Genomic DNA, 14,932 nt, shown 5'->3' on the forward strand with positions numbered 1-14,932 from the left:
AACTTTGCCCCTCCTGGTAGGAATGTATATCCCATACGTCACTAGCTCATGGACTCTTGCTAATTACATGAAAGAAATTGTATTCTCTATCTGAATTATGAAATAAAATGTTTGGGTTTCATGTCCCTTTAAGAAAAAAAAATCAAAATCAAATTTAGTCTGTCAAATTGCCTTATCCTGATGAAAAATAAGATGAGAAACAAAGGAAAGTGCAGACAATTCTGAAACTCTTCCAGCAGAAGAGATAGCCAAAAGGAACAAAACCTTCCAAGAAAGCAGTTTAACACCCACTTTATGCATAGGCTCAAAAGGGGGAGCCTGCAATTCCCTTAACACAAAGTTAAAGGGACACTGAATTAAAAAAAAAATTCTTTCGTGATTCAGATAGAGCATCCATTTATAAGCAACTTTCTAATTTACTCCTATTATAAAATTTTCTTCATTCTCTTGGTATGTTTATTTGAAAAGCAAGAATGTAAGTTTAGATGCCGGACCATTTTTGGTGAACAACCTGGGTTGTCCTTGCTGATTGGATAGCACCAATAAACAATGGCTGTACATGATTCTAAACCAAAAATTTGCTGGCTCCTTAGCTTAGATGCCTTCTTTTTCAAATAAAGATAGCAAAAGAACAAAGAAAAATTGATAATAGAAGTAAATTAGAAAGTTGCTTAAAATCACATGCTCTATCTGAATCATGAAAGAAAAAAATTTGGGTTCAGTATCCCTTTAACCCCTTAATGACGGAGGACGTACCAGGTACGTCATAGAAAAAAACTTCCCTTAATGACAGTTGACGTACCTGGTACGTCCTCTGTTGTCTGAAGTGCTGGAAGCAGCCCACTTGAAAAAAAAAAAAAAAAGATCGATGTAGATGCAGGGGCTTCTCTGTTCTTTAGTAAGGGATCTGGGGGGGGGGGAGGGATGTAGATTATTTAGGGGGGCCAGCGACACTACAGAAAACAAATATTTTATATTAAAAAAGTTAAAAAAAACATAATTTATGCTTACCTGATAAATTTATTTCTCTTGTAGTGTATCCAGTCCACGGATCATCCATTACTTGTGGGATACCAATACCAAAGCTAAAGTACACGGATGATGGGAGGGACAAGGCAGGAACTTAAACGGAAGGAACCACTGCCTGTAGAACCTTTCTCCCAAAAACAGCCTCAGAAGAAGCAAAAGTATCAAATTTGTAAAATTTTGAAAAGGTATGAAGCGAAGACCAAGTCGCAGCCTTGCAAATCTGTTCAACAGAAGCCTCATTTTTAAAGGCCCAGGTGGAAGCCACAGCTCTAGTAGAATGAGCTGTAATCCTTTCAGGGGGCTGCTGTCCAGCAGTCTCATAGGCTAAACAGATTATACTCCGAAGCCAAAAAGAAAGAGAGGTTGCCGAGGCCTTTTGACCTCTCCTCTGTCCAGAGTAAACAACAAACAGGTTAGATGTTTGACGAAAATCTTTAGTAGCTTGTAGGTAAAACTTCAAGGCACGGACTACGTCTAGATTATGCAAAAGACGTTCCTTCTTTGAAGAAGGATTAGGACACAATGATGGAACAACAATTTCTTGATTGATATTCTTGTTAGAAACCACCTTGGGTAAAAACCCAGGTTTTGTACGCAGAACTACTTTATCTGAATGAAAGATCAGATAAGGAGAATCACAATGTTAGGCAGATAACTCAGAGACTCTTCGAGCCGAGGAAATAGCCATCAGAAACAGAACTTTCCATGATAGAAGTTTGATATCAATAGAATGAAGGGGTTCAAACGGAACCCCTTGAAGAACTTTAAGAACCAAGTTTAAGCTCCATGGAGGAGCAACAGGTTTAAACACAGGCTTAATTCTAACTAAAGCCTGACAAAATGCCTGAACGTCTGGAACTTCTGCCAGACGCTTGTGTAAAAGAATAGACAGAGCAGAAATCTGTCCCTTTAAAGAACTAGCTGATAATCCTTTGTCCAAACCCTCTTGGGGGAAGGACAATATCCTAGGAATCCTAACCCTACTCCATGAGTAATTCTTGGATTCACACCAATGAAGATATTTACGCCATATCTTGTGGTAGATTTTCCTGGTGACAGGCTTTCGTGCCTGTATTAAGGTATCAATGACTGACTCGGAGAAGCCACGCAGGCGCTATCAGAATCACCGATGCTCTCTCCTGTCTGATTTTGGCAATCAGTCGAGGGAGCAGAGGAAACGGTGGAAAAACATAAGCCAGGTTGAAGAACCAAGGAGCTGCTAGAGCATCTATCAGCGTCGCTTCTGGGTCCCTGGACCTGGATCCGTAACAAGGAAGCTTGGCGTTATGGCGAGACGCCATGAGATCCAGTTCTGGTTTGTCCCAACGATGGACCAATTGAGCAAACACCTCCGGATGGAGCTCCCACTCCCCCGGATGAAAAGTCTGACAACTTAGAAAATCCGCCTCCCAGTTCTCTACGCCCGGGATATGGATCGCTGATAGGTGGCAAGAGTGAGTCTCTGCCCAGCGAATTATCTTGGAGACTTCTGACATCGCTAGGGAACTCCTGGTTCCCCCTTGATGGTTGATGTAAGCCACAGTCGTGATGTTGTCCGACTGAAATCTGATGAACCTCAGTGTTGCTAACTGAGGCCAAGCTAGAAGAGCATTGATAATTGCTCTTAACTCCAGAATATTTATTGGGAGGAGTTTCTCCTCCTGAGTCCATGAACCCTGAGCCTTCAGGGAGTTCCAGACTGCACCCCAACCTAGAAGGCTGGCATCTGTTGTTACAATCGTCCAATCTGGTCTGTGAAAGGTCATACCCTTGGACAGGTGGACCCGAAGAAGAAGAGAATCTCTGGTTTCCTGATCCAGATTTAGGGGACAAATCTGTGTAATCCCCATTCCACTGATTGAGCATGCATAATTGCAGCGGTCTGAGATGCAGACGCGCAAATGGCACTATGTCCATTGCCGCTACCATTAAGCCGATTACTTCCATGCACTGAGCCACCGTAGGGCGCGGAATGGAGTGAAGAACACGGCAAGCATTTAGAAGTTTCGATAACCTGGACTCCGTCAGGTAAATTTTCATTTCTACAGAATCTATAAGAGTCCCTAGGAAGGAAACCCTTGTGAGAGGAGATAGAGAACTCTTTTCTTCGTTCACTTTCCACACCCATGCGACCTCAGAAATGCCAGAACTATCTCTGTATAAGACTTGCCAATTTGAAAGCTTGACGCCTGTATCAGGATGTCGTCTAGATAAGGAGCCACCGCTATGCCTCGCGGTCTTAGAACCGCCAGAAGTGAGCCCAGAACCTTTGTAAAAATTCTTGGGGCTGTAGCCAACCCGAAGGGAAGAGCTACAAATTGGTAATGCCTGTCTAGAAAGGAAAACCTTAGGAACCGATGATGAGTCTTGTGAATCGGAATGTGAAGGTAGGCATCCTTTAAGTCCACTGTGGTCATGTACTGACCCTCTTGGATAATGGGTAAGATGGTTCGAATAGTTTCCATCTTGAATGATGGAACTCTGAGGAATTTGTTTAAGATCTTTAGATCCAAAATTGGTCTGAAGGTTCCCTCTTTTTTGGGAACCACAAACAGATTTGAATAAAAACCCTGTCCTTGTTCCGTCTGCGGAACTGGATGGATCACTCCCATTACTAGAAGGTCTTGCACGCAGCGTAGGAATGCCTCTTTCTTTATCTGGTCTGCAGATAATCTTGAAAGGTGAAATCTCCCTTGTGGAGGAGAAGCTTTGAAGTCCAGAAGATATCCCTGAGATATGATCTCCAACGCCCAGGGATCCTGAACATCTCTTGCCCACACCTGGGCGAAGAGAGAAAGTCTGCCCCCTACTAGATCCGTTGCCGGATAGGGGGCCGTTCCTTCATGCTGTTTTGGAGGCAGCAGCAGGCTTTCTGGCCTGCTTGCCCTTGTTCCAGGACTGGTTAGATTTCCAGGCCTGCTTGGATTGAGCAAAAGTTCCCTCTTGTTTTGAAGCAGAGGAAGTTGATGCTGTACCTGCCTTGAAATTTCGAAAGGCACGAAAATTAGACTGTTTGGCCTTTGATTTGGCCCTGTCCTGAGGAAGGGTATGACCCTTACCTCCAGTAATGTCAGCAATAATTTCTTTCAAACCAGGCCCGAATAAGGTCTGCCCCTTGAAAGGAATGTTGAGTAATATAGACTTTGAAGTCACATCAGCTGACCAGGATTTAAGCCATAGCGCCCTACGCGCCTGGATGGCGAATCTGGAATTCTTAGCAGTTAGTTTAGTCAAATGAACAATGGCATCAGAAACAAATGAGTTAGCTAGCTTAAGTGTTCTAAGCTTGTCAATGATTTCAGTCAATGGAGCTGTATGGATGGCCTCTTCCAGGGCCTCAAACCAGAACGCCGCCGCAGCAGTGACAGGCGCAATGCATGCAAGGGGCTGTAAAATAAAACCTTGTTGAATAAACATTTTCTTAAGGTAACCCTCTAATTTTTTATCCATTGGATCTGAAAAAGCACAACTGTCCTCAACCGGGATAGTGGTACGCTTTGCTAAAATAGAAACTGCTCCCTCCACCTTAGGGATCGTCTGCCATAAGTCCCGTGTGGTGGCGTCTATTGGAAACATTTTTCTAAATATAGGAGGGGGGAAAACGGCACACCGGGTCTATCCCACTCCTTACTAATAATTTCTGTAAACCTTTTAGGTATTGGAAAAACATCAGTACACACCGGCACTGCATAGTATTTATCCAGTCTACACAATTTCTCTGGCACTGCAATTGTGTCACAGTCATTCAGAGCAGCTAACACCTCCCCAAGCAATACACGGAAGTTCTCAAGCTTAAATTTAAAATTAGAAATCTCTGAATCAGGTTTCCCCGAGTCAGAGATGTCACCCACAGACTGAAGCTCTCCGTCCTCAGGTTCTGCATATTGTGACGCAGTATCAGACATGGCTCTTACAGCATCTACGCGCTCTGTATCTCGTCTAACCCCAGAGCTATCGCGCATGCCTCTTAATTCAGGCAATCTGGCTAATACCGCTGACAGGGTATTATCCATGATCGCAGCCATGTCCTGCAAAGTAATCGCTATGGGCGTCCCTGATGTACTTGGCCCCATATTAGCGTGAGTCCCTTGAGCGGGAGGCAAAGGGTCCGACACGTGGGGAGAGTTAGTCGGCATAACTTCCCCCTCGACAGAACCCTCTGGTGACAATTCTTTTATAGATAAAGACTGATCTTTACTGTTTAAGGTGAAATCAATACATTTAGTACACATTCTCCTATGGGGCTCCACCATGGCTTTTAAACATAATGAACAAGTAGTTTCCTCTGTTTCAGACATGTTTGTACAGATTAGCAATGAGACTAGCAAGCTTGGAAAACACTTTAAACCAAGTTAACAAGCAATATAGAAAAATGTTAACTGCACATACCTTATAGCAAGGATAACCTGCACGCCATTCCCCCTCTGAAGTTACCGCACTCCTCAGAATATGTGAGAATGGCAGTGGATCTTAGTTACTTCTGCTAAGATCATAGAAAACGCAGGCAGATTCTTCTTTTAAATGCTGCCTGAGATAAAATAGTACACTCCGGTACCATTTAAAAATAATAAACTTTTGATTGAAGAAAAAACTAACTATAATACACCACTCTCCTCTTACTACCGCCATCTTTGTTGAGAGTTGCAAGAGAATGACTGGGTATGGCAGTGAGGGGAGGAGCTATATAGCAGCTCTGCTGTGGGTGATCCTCTTGCAACTTCCTGTTGGGAAGGAGAATATCCCACAAGTAATGGATGATCCGTGGACTGGATACACTTAACAAGAGAAAAACTATTTTGGGGAGCAAATTGGGTACTGGCAGACAGCTGCCAGTACCCAAGATGGCGGCAAATAGATAGAGGGGGAGGGTTAGAAAGATGTATGGGGGGGATCAGGGAGGTTGTGGGGTAAGGGGGGATCCATCAATGCAGACTGTATGACAAAAAATAAAAAAAATAATAAAAAATATTTTTATTTCAGTACTGGCAGACTTTCTGACAGTACTTAAGATGGCGGTGACAATTGTGAGGTGGGGAGGGAAGAGAGCTGTTTGAGGGGGGTCAGGGGGGGATCAGGTGGGAGGCTGATCTCTACACTAAAGCTCAAAATTAACCCCACAAGCTACCTAATTAACCCCTTAACTGCTGGGCATATTACAAGTGTGGTGCGCAGCAGTATTTAACGGCCTTATTATTACCAAAAAGCAACACCAAAGCCATATATGTCTGCTACTTCTGAACAAAGGGGATCCCAGAGAAGCATTTACAACCATTTGTGCCATAATTGCACAAGCTGTTTGTAAATAATTTCAGTGAGAAACCTAAAATTGTGGTGAAATGGTGGCATGAAATATACCAAAATGGGCCTAGATCAATAATTTGGGTTGTCTACTACACTACACTAAAGCTAAAATTAAACCTAAAAGCTCCCTAATTAACCCCTTCACTGCTGGGCATAATACACGTGTGGTGTGCAGCGGCATTTAGCGGCCTTCTAATTACCAAAAAGCAACGCCAAATCCATATAGGTCTGCTATTTCTGAACAAAGGGGATCCCAGAGAAGTATTTACAACCATTTATGCCATAATTGCACAAGCTGTTTGTAAATAAATTCAGCGAGAAACCTAAAGTTTGTGAAAAAAATTGTGAAAAAGTCAACTATTTTTTTTATTTGATCACATTTGGCGGTGAAATGGTGGCATGCAATATACCAAAATGGGCCTAGATCAATGCTTTGGGATGTCTTCTAAATATAAATATATACATGTCAAGGGATATTCAGGGATTCCTGAAAGATATCAGTGTTCCAATGTAACTAGCGCTAATTTTGAAAAAAACATAATTTATGCTTACCTGATAAATTTATTTCTCTTGTAGTGTATCCAGTCCACGGATCATCCATTACTTATGGAATATATTCTCCTTCCCAACAGGAAGTTGCAAGAGTTCACCCACAGCAAAGCTGCTATATAGCTCCTCCCCTAACTGCCATACTCAGTCATTCGACCGAAAACATGCAGAGAAAGGAAAAACCATAGGGTGCAGTGGTGACTGTAGTTCAAATGAAAAAATTACCTGCCTTAAAGTGACAGGGCTGGCCGTGGACTGGATACACTACAAGAGAAATAAATTTATCAGGTAAGCATAAATTATGTTTTCTCTTGTTAAGTGTATCCAGTCCACGGATCATCCATTACTTATGGAATACCAATACCAAAGCTAAAGTACACGGATGATGGGAGGGACAAGGCAGGTACTTAAACGGAAGTTATCACTGCCTGTAAGAAACCCTTTCTCCCAAAAATAGCCTCCGAAGAAGCAAGGTATCAAATTTGTTAAATTTGAAAAAGTATGAAGCGCAGACCAAGACTCCGTCTTGTAAATCTGTTCAACAGAAGCCACAAAAAAAGGCCCAAGTGAAAACCACAGCTCTAGTAGAATGAGCTGTAATCCCTTCAGGAGGCTGCTGTCCAGCAGTCTCATAAGCTAAATGAATTATGCTTTTTAACCAAAAAGACAGAGAGGCTGCCGAAGTCTTTTGACCTCTCCTCTGTCCAGAATAGACAACAAACAAGGTGAACGTTTGATGAAAACTGTAGTAGCTTGTAAGTAAAACTTTAAAGCACAAACCACGTCCAATATTGTGTAATAGACGTTCCTTCTTTGAGGAAGGATTAGGATACAAGCATGGAACAACTATCTCTTAAGTGATGTTCTTGTTAGATACCACCTTAGGAAAAAACCCAGGTTGGTACGCAGGACTACCTTATCCGTACGAAGGACCAGATAAGGAGAATCACATTGTAACACAGATAACTTGGAGACTCTACGAGTCGAGGAAATAGCTACCCAAAAGGAACTTTCCAAGATAAAGATTGATATCTATGGAACAAAAAAGGTTCAAACGGAACTTCTCTAAGAACCTTAAGAACCAGGTTTAAGCTCCATGGCGGAGCAACAGTTTTAAACACAGGCTTGGATCTAACCAAAGCCTGACCAAATGCCTGAACGTCTAGAATACCTGCCAGACGCTTGTGCAAAAAAAATAGACAGAGTAAAAATCTGTCCCTTTTAAGGAATTAGCTGACAACCCTTTTCTCCAAAACATCATGGAGAAAAGATAATATCCTGGGAATCCAGACTTTACTCCATGAGTAACCCTTGGATTCATAACAATCAGATATTTACACCATATCTATGTTCAATTTTCCTAGAGACAGGCTTTCATGTCTGTATTAAGGTATCAATGACTGACTCGGAGAAGCCATGCTTTGATGACATCAAGCGTTCAGTCTCCAGGCAGTCCATCTCAGATTGATTCTATTTAGATGGTTGAAAGGACCCTGAGGTAGAGGGACCTGTCTCAGAAGCAGAGACCGTGATGGAAAGGATGACATGTCCACCAGATCTGCATACCAGGTCCTGCGTGGCTACGCAGGCGCTGACAAAAACACCAAAGCCCTCTCCTGCTTGGTCTTGACCTCCGGAGGAAATCCCACTCCCCCGGAAGAAAAGTCTGATGACTTTAGAAAAACCACCTCCCAGTTCTCAATACCTGGGATATGGATAGCTGATAGACAAGAGTGAGTCTCTGTCCAGTGAATTATTGTAAGACTTCTAACATCGCTAGGGAACTTCTGTTCCCCCTTGATGGCTGATGTAAACCACAGTCGTGTATATTGTCCGACTGAATATGATGTACCTCAGAGTTGCTAACTGAGGCCAAGTCTGAAGAGCATGGAATATCACTCCCAGTTCCAGAATATTTATTAGAAGGAGGGTCTCCTCCTAAATCCACTATCCCTGAGCCTTCAGGGAGTTCCAGACTGCATCCCAACCTAAAAGGCTGGCATTTATTGTAACAATTGTCCCATCTGACCTGCGGAAGGTCATACCCTTGGACAGATGGACCCGACAGTCACCAGAGAATCTCTGGTCTCTTGGTCCAGGTTTAACAGGGGGACAAACCTGTGTAATCCCCGTTCCTCTGACTGAGCATGCATAGTTGCAGCGGTCTGAAATGTAGACGTGCAAACGGTACTATGTCCCTTGCCGCTACCATTAAGCCGATTTCATTCATGTACTGAGCCACCGAAGGGCGCGGATGGAATGAAAAACACGGCAGAAATTTAGAAACTTTGACAACCTGGACTCCGTCAGGTAAATTTTCGTTTCTACAGAATCTATCAGAGTCCCTAAGAGGGAAACCCTTGAGATTGGGGATAGAGAACTCTTTCCTTGTTCACTTTCCACCCATGTGATCTCAGAAATGCCAGTACTACGTCCGTATGAGACTTGGCAATTTGGATGTTTGACGCCTGTATCAGGATGTCGTCTAAATAAGGGGCCACTTCTATGCCCCGCGGCCTAAGGACCGCCAAAGTGACCCCAGAACCTCCATAAAGATTCTTGGGGCTGTAGATATCCCAACGGAAAGAGCTACAAACTGGTAATGCCTGTCTAGAAAGGCAAACCTGAAAAACGATGGTGTTCTTTATGCATCACAATGTGAGGATAAACATCCTTCAAATCCATTGTAGTCCTCTATTGACTCTCCTGGATCATAGTTAAGATGGTACGAATATTTTCCATCTTAAAAGACGGAATTATGAGTAATTTGTTTAAGATCTTTAGATCCAAAATTGGTCTGAAGGTTCCCTCTCCTTGGGAACCACAAACAGATTTGAGTAAAAACTCTGTCCCTGTTCCTCTCTTGGAACTGGATGGATCTCGTACACAATGTAAGAATGCCTCCTTCTTTATCTGGTTTGCAGATAATTGGAAAGGCGAAATCTCCCCCTTTTTTGGGGGGGAATCTTTGAAAATCCAGAAGATATCTCTGGGATATAAATTCCAATGCCTAGGGATCCTGGGCATCTCTTGCCCACGCCTGGGCGAAGAATGAAAATCTGCCCCCTATAGGATCCGTTACCGGATAGGGGTCCGTTCCTTCATGCTGCCTTAGAGGCAGCAGCAGGCTCCTTGGCCTGCTTATCTTTGTTCCAGGTCCGATTGTCTCCAGACCGCCTTGGACTGAGCAAAAATTCCCTCTTGTTTTGGCTTAGAGGAAGTGGATGCCACACCTGCCCTGAAGTTTTAAAAGGCACGAAAATTAGACCTTTCTTGGCCCTTGATTTGGACCTATCCTGAGGAAGGGCATGACCTTTTCCTCCAGTGATATAAGCAATAATCTCCTTCAAACCAGGCTCGAATAGGGTCTGCCCCTTGAAGGGAAGTCAAGTAGCTTATTTATTAAAGTCACGACAGCTGACCATGATATAAGCCATAGCGCTCTGCGCGCCAGTATAGTAAAAAACAGAATTCTTAGCCGTTAGTCTAGTCAAATGAACAAAGGCATCAGAAAACAAAGGAATTGGCTAGCATAAGCTTGTCAAATATATTCATCCAATGGAGTCGCTAACTGTAAAGCCTCATCAAGAGACTCAACCCAGAACGCCGCAGCAGCAGTGACAGAAGCAATGTATGCAAAGGGCTGCAGGATAAAACCCTGTTGAATAAACATTTTTTATCCATTGGATCTAAAAAGCACAACTGTCCTCGCTAGAGGTAGTGGTACGCCTAGCTAGAGTAGAAACTCTTCTCTCCACCTTAGGAACTGTCTGCCAGAAGTCCCGTGTGTTCGTAACTATTAGAAAACATTCTTCTAAAAAATAGGAGGGGAAGAGAACGGCACACCTGGTCTATCCCATTCCTTATTAAAAAAAATTTAATAAACCTCTTTAGGTATTGGAAAAACATCAGTACCCACCGGCACTGCATATTATTTATCCAGTCTACACAATTTCTCTGGCCCTGCGATTGTACACATTCATTCAGGGCAGCCAAAGCCTACCTGAGCAACAAGTGGAGGTTCTCAAGCATAAATTTTAAATGTAGAAATATCAGAATCAGGTTAAATCATCTTCCCTGAGTCAAAAAAAAAAAAAAGCGGGAGTCAAAGGGTCTGACACGTGGGGAGAGTTAGTCGGCATAACTTTCCCCTCGACAGAATCCCCTGGTAAAATAAACGCTATGGGTGCCCTTGATGTACTTGGCGCCATTTGAGCGTGAGTCCCTAAAGCGGGAGTCAAAAGGTCTGACACGTGGGGAGAGTTAGTCGGCATAACTACCCCCACAACAGAATCCTCTGGTGATAATGTTTTTAAAGACAACAAATGATCTTTATTGTTTAACATGAAATCAGTACATCTGGTACACATTCTAAGATGGGGTTCCACCATGGCTTTAAAACATAATGAACACAGAGCTTCCTCTATGTCAGACATGTTAGAACAGACTAATAATGAGACTAGTAAGCTTGGAAAACACTTTAAATCAAGTTAACAAGCAAATATATAAAACGTTACTGTGCCTTTAAGAGAAACAAATTTTGTCAAAATTTGAAAAACAGTGAAAAAAGGCAGTAAAACAAACGAAATTTTTACAGTACATGTAATAAGGTAACAGAGCATTGCACCCACTTGCAAATGGATGATTAACCCCTTAATGCAAAAAACATAAAAAAAAAACGACAGACGTTTTTAAAAACAGACACAACAAACTGCCACAGCAGAGCTGTGGATTACCTTCCCTATAAACGATTTTGTAAGTCTTTTAGCCCTTTAGAAATGTCCTGTAGTATTCATGGGACTGCTGAGGGAATCTGGATGATTCATTTTGTAATTTTAACTGCGCAAAAAAGCGCTAAATTAGGCCCTTCCCACTCATATTACAACAGTGGGAAGCTTCAGTTAACTGTTTCTATGCAAAATTTAAGCCAGCCATGTGGAAAAAACTTAGGCCCCAATAAGTTTTATCACCAAACATATGTTAAAAACGATTAAACATGCCAGCAAACGTTTTAAAACACATTTTTACAAGAGTATGTATCTCTATTAATAAGCCTGATACCAGTCGCTATCGCTGCATTTAAGGCTTTACTTACATTACTTCGGTATCAGCAGTATTTTCTTAGTCAATTCCATTCCTAGAAAAATATTTTACTGCACATACTTTATCTGCAGGAAAAACTGCACGCCATTCCCCCTCTGAAGTACCTCACTCCTCCGAATGTGTGAGAACAGCAAATGGATCTTAGTTACGTCTGCTAAGATCATAGAAAAACGCAGGCAGATTCTTCTTCCAAATACTGCCTGAGATAAACAGCACACTCCGGTGCCATTTAAAAATAACAAACTTTTGATTGGAGAATAAACTAAGTATAAAAAAACCACAGACTCTCACGACCTCCTATCTATGTTGAGGCTTGCAAGAGAATGACTGAGTATGGCAGTTAGGGGAGGAGCTATATAGCAGCTTTGCTGTGGGCGGACTCTTGCAACTTCCTGTTGGGAAGGAGAATATATTCCATAAGTAATGGATGATCCGTGGACTGGATACACTTAACAAGAGAAAAGTGGTTTGGAAATAGCAAAGTGCTACTTGTATTTATGGCCCTATAACTTGCAAAAAAAGCAAAGAACATGTTAACATTGGGTATTTCTAAACTCGGGACAAAATTTAGAAACTATTTAGAATGGGTGTATTTTGGTGGTTGTAGATGTGTAACAGATTTTGGGGTAAAAGTTAGAAAAAGTGTGTTTTTTTCAATTTTTTCCTCATATTTTATATTTTTTTATAGTAAATGATAAGATACGATGAAAATAATTGTATCTTTAGAAAGTCCATTTAATGGCGAGAAAAACGGTATATAGTATGTGTGGGTAAAGTAAATGAGTAAGAGGAAAATTACAGCTAAACACAAACACTGCAGAAATGTAAAAATAGCCATAGTCATTAAGGGTAAGAAAATTGAAAAATGGTCCGGTCATTAAGGGGTTAAGACTCCATGGAGAAGAATTTGGCTTAATACATGCCAAAGCCTTAACAAAACCTTGAATATCTGGAAGGTCAGTCATTTTCCTATGAAACAAAACTGAAAGAGCAGAAATCACTCTGGGAACAAGTACCAGAGGAGGAAACAGATAAGAAAGCTGCAATGACCAAGGAGCTACTAGAGCAGTGCTTTCCAAACTGTGTGTCGTGACACAGTGTGTCGGTGGCAGTGTGTAGGTGTGTCCCTGCTTCAGCACAATTTTTTTTTTTTTATTTAAAATTATTTTTACATTTTTTTTGGTTTCCGACTTTCCGCATGCCTGCCTATGCATATCACATGGTTGACACGTGATTAATACCTAGTGTGTCACAGATCATCTTAACCTACCAGCCAGCGGGAACTGAAACTATTCCCATTGGCGGAACACATTGGCATCTGACTGCACGTGTAGTCTCCTCAATCGGCTCGTGACTGCACGTGTAGTCAGTGAGTGGGACAGCAGTGTGTTTGCAGCGCAGGCAGTAGTCAGTCGGACTTGCAGAGCTCTGAGGGCAGCAGCTTAAATGCTGAGCTGAAGTCAAAGTGTTTTTTTTGCAGCTAGCTCCCAGTAGTGCATTGCTGCTTCTGCTCTTGATATATAGATAGGAATGATATATGGATAGGAAGTGGAAGCTTAAAAATGCTTGATGATGAAATGCGAGTGTAATTATCTAATATTCCACCAAATATTCAGAAACTGTGTTCATCCCATCAACCTCATACATCCAATTAAAAAACAGAATTTATGTTTACCTGATAAATTACTTTCTCCAACGGTGTGTCCGGTCCACGGCGTCATCCTTACTTGTGGGATATTCTCCTCCCCAACAGGAAACGGCAAAGAGCCCAGCAAAGCTGGTCACATGATCCCTCCTAGGCTCCGCCTTCCCCAGTCATTCGACCGACGTAAAGGAGGAATATTTGCATAGGAGAAATCATATGATACCGTGGTGACTGTAGTTAAAGAAAATAAATTATCAGACCTGATTAAAAAACCAGGGCGGGCCGTGGACCGGACACACCGTTGGAGAAAGTAATTTATCAGGTAAACATAAATTCTGTTTTCTCCAACATAGGTGTGTCCGGTCCACGGCGTCATCCTTACTTGTGGGAACCAATACCAAAGCTTTAGGACACGGATGAAGGGAGGGAGCAAATCAGGTCACCTAGATGGAAGGCACCACGGCTTGCAAAACCTTTCTCCCAAAAATAGCCTCAGAAGAAGCAAAAGTATCAAATTTGTAAAATTTAGTAAAAGTGTGCAGTGAAGACCAAGTCGCTGCCTTACATATCTGATCAACAGAAGCCTCGTTCTTGAAGGCCCATGTGGAAGCCACAGCCCTAGTAGAATGAGCTGTGATTTTATCAGGAGGCTGCCGTCCGGCAGTCTCGTAAGCCAATCTGATGATGCTTTTAATCCAAAAAGAGAGAGAGGTAGAAGTTGCTTTTTGACCTCTCCTTTTACCAGAATAAACAACAAACAAAGAAGATGTTTGTCTAAAATCCTTTGTAGCATCTAAATAGAATTTTAGAGCACGAACTACATCCAAATTGTGCAACAAACGTTCCTTCTTTGAAACTGGATTCGGACACAAAGAAGGCACGACTATCTCCTGGTTAATGTTTTTGTTAGAAACAACTTTCGGAAGAAAACCAGGTTTAGTACGTAAAACCACCTTATCTGCATGGAACACCAGATAAGGAGGAGAACACTGCAGAGCAGATAATTCTGAAACTCTTCTAGCAGAAGAAATTGCAACCAAAAACAAAACTTTCCAAGATAATAACTTAATATCAACGGAATGTAAGGGTTCAAACGGAACCCCCTGAAGAACTGAAAGAACTAAATTGAGACTCCAAGGAGGAGTCAAAGGTTTGTAAACAGGCTTGATTCTAACCAGAGCCTGAACAAAGGCTTGAACATCTGGCACAGCTGCCAGCTTTTTGTGAAGTAACACAGACAAGGCAGAAATCTGTCCCTTCAAAGAACTTGCAGATAATCCTTTCTCCAAACCTTCTTGAAGAAAG

At 42.2% G+C, this 14,932-nt stretch overlaps 1 protein-coding gene across 1 annotated transcript in view; it reads right to left on the minus strand.

Annotated features, from left to right (window-relative positions):
- Positions 1-14,932, minus strand: part of TRIM37 (tripartite motif containing 37) — a 1,136,753-nt gene that overhangs the window by 259,411 nt on the left and 862,410 nt on the right. The window lies entirely within an intron of this gene.

The sequence above is a fragment of the Bombina bombina genome, chromosome 3, assembly GCF_027579735.1.
Source record: "Bombina bombina isolate aBomBom1 chromosome 3, aBomBom1.pri, whole genome shotgun sequence".
In the NCBI taxonomy this organism is placed as follows: Eukaryota; Metazoa; Chordata; class Amphibia; order Anura; family Bombinatoridae; genus Bombina; species Bombina bombina.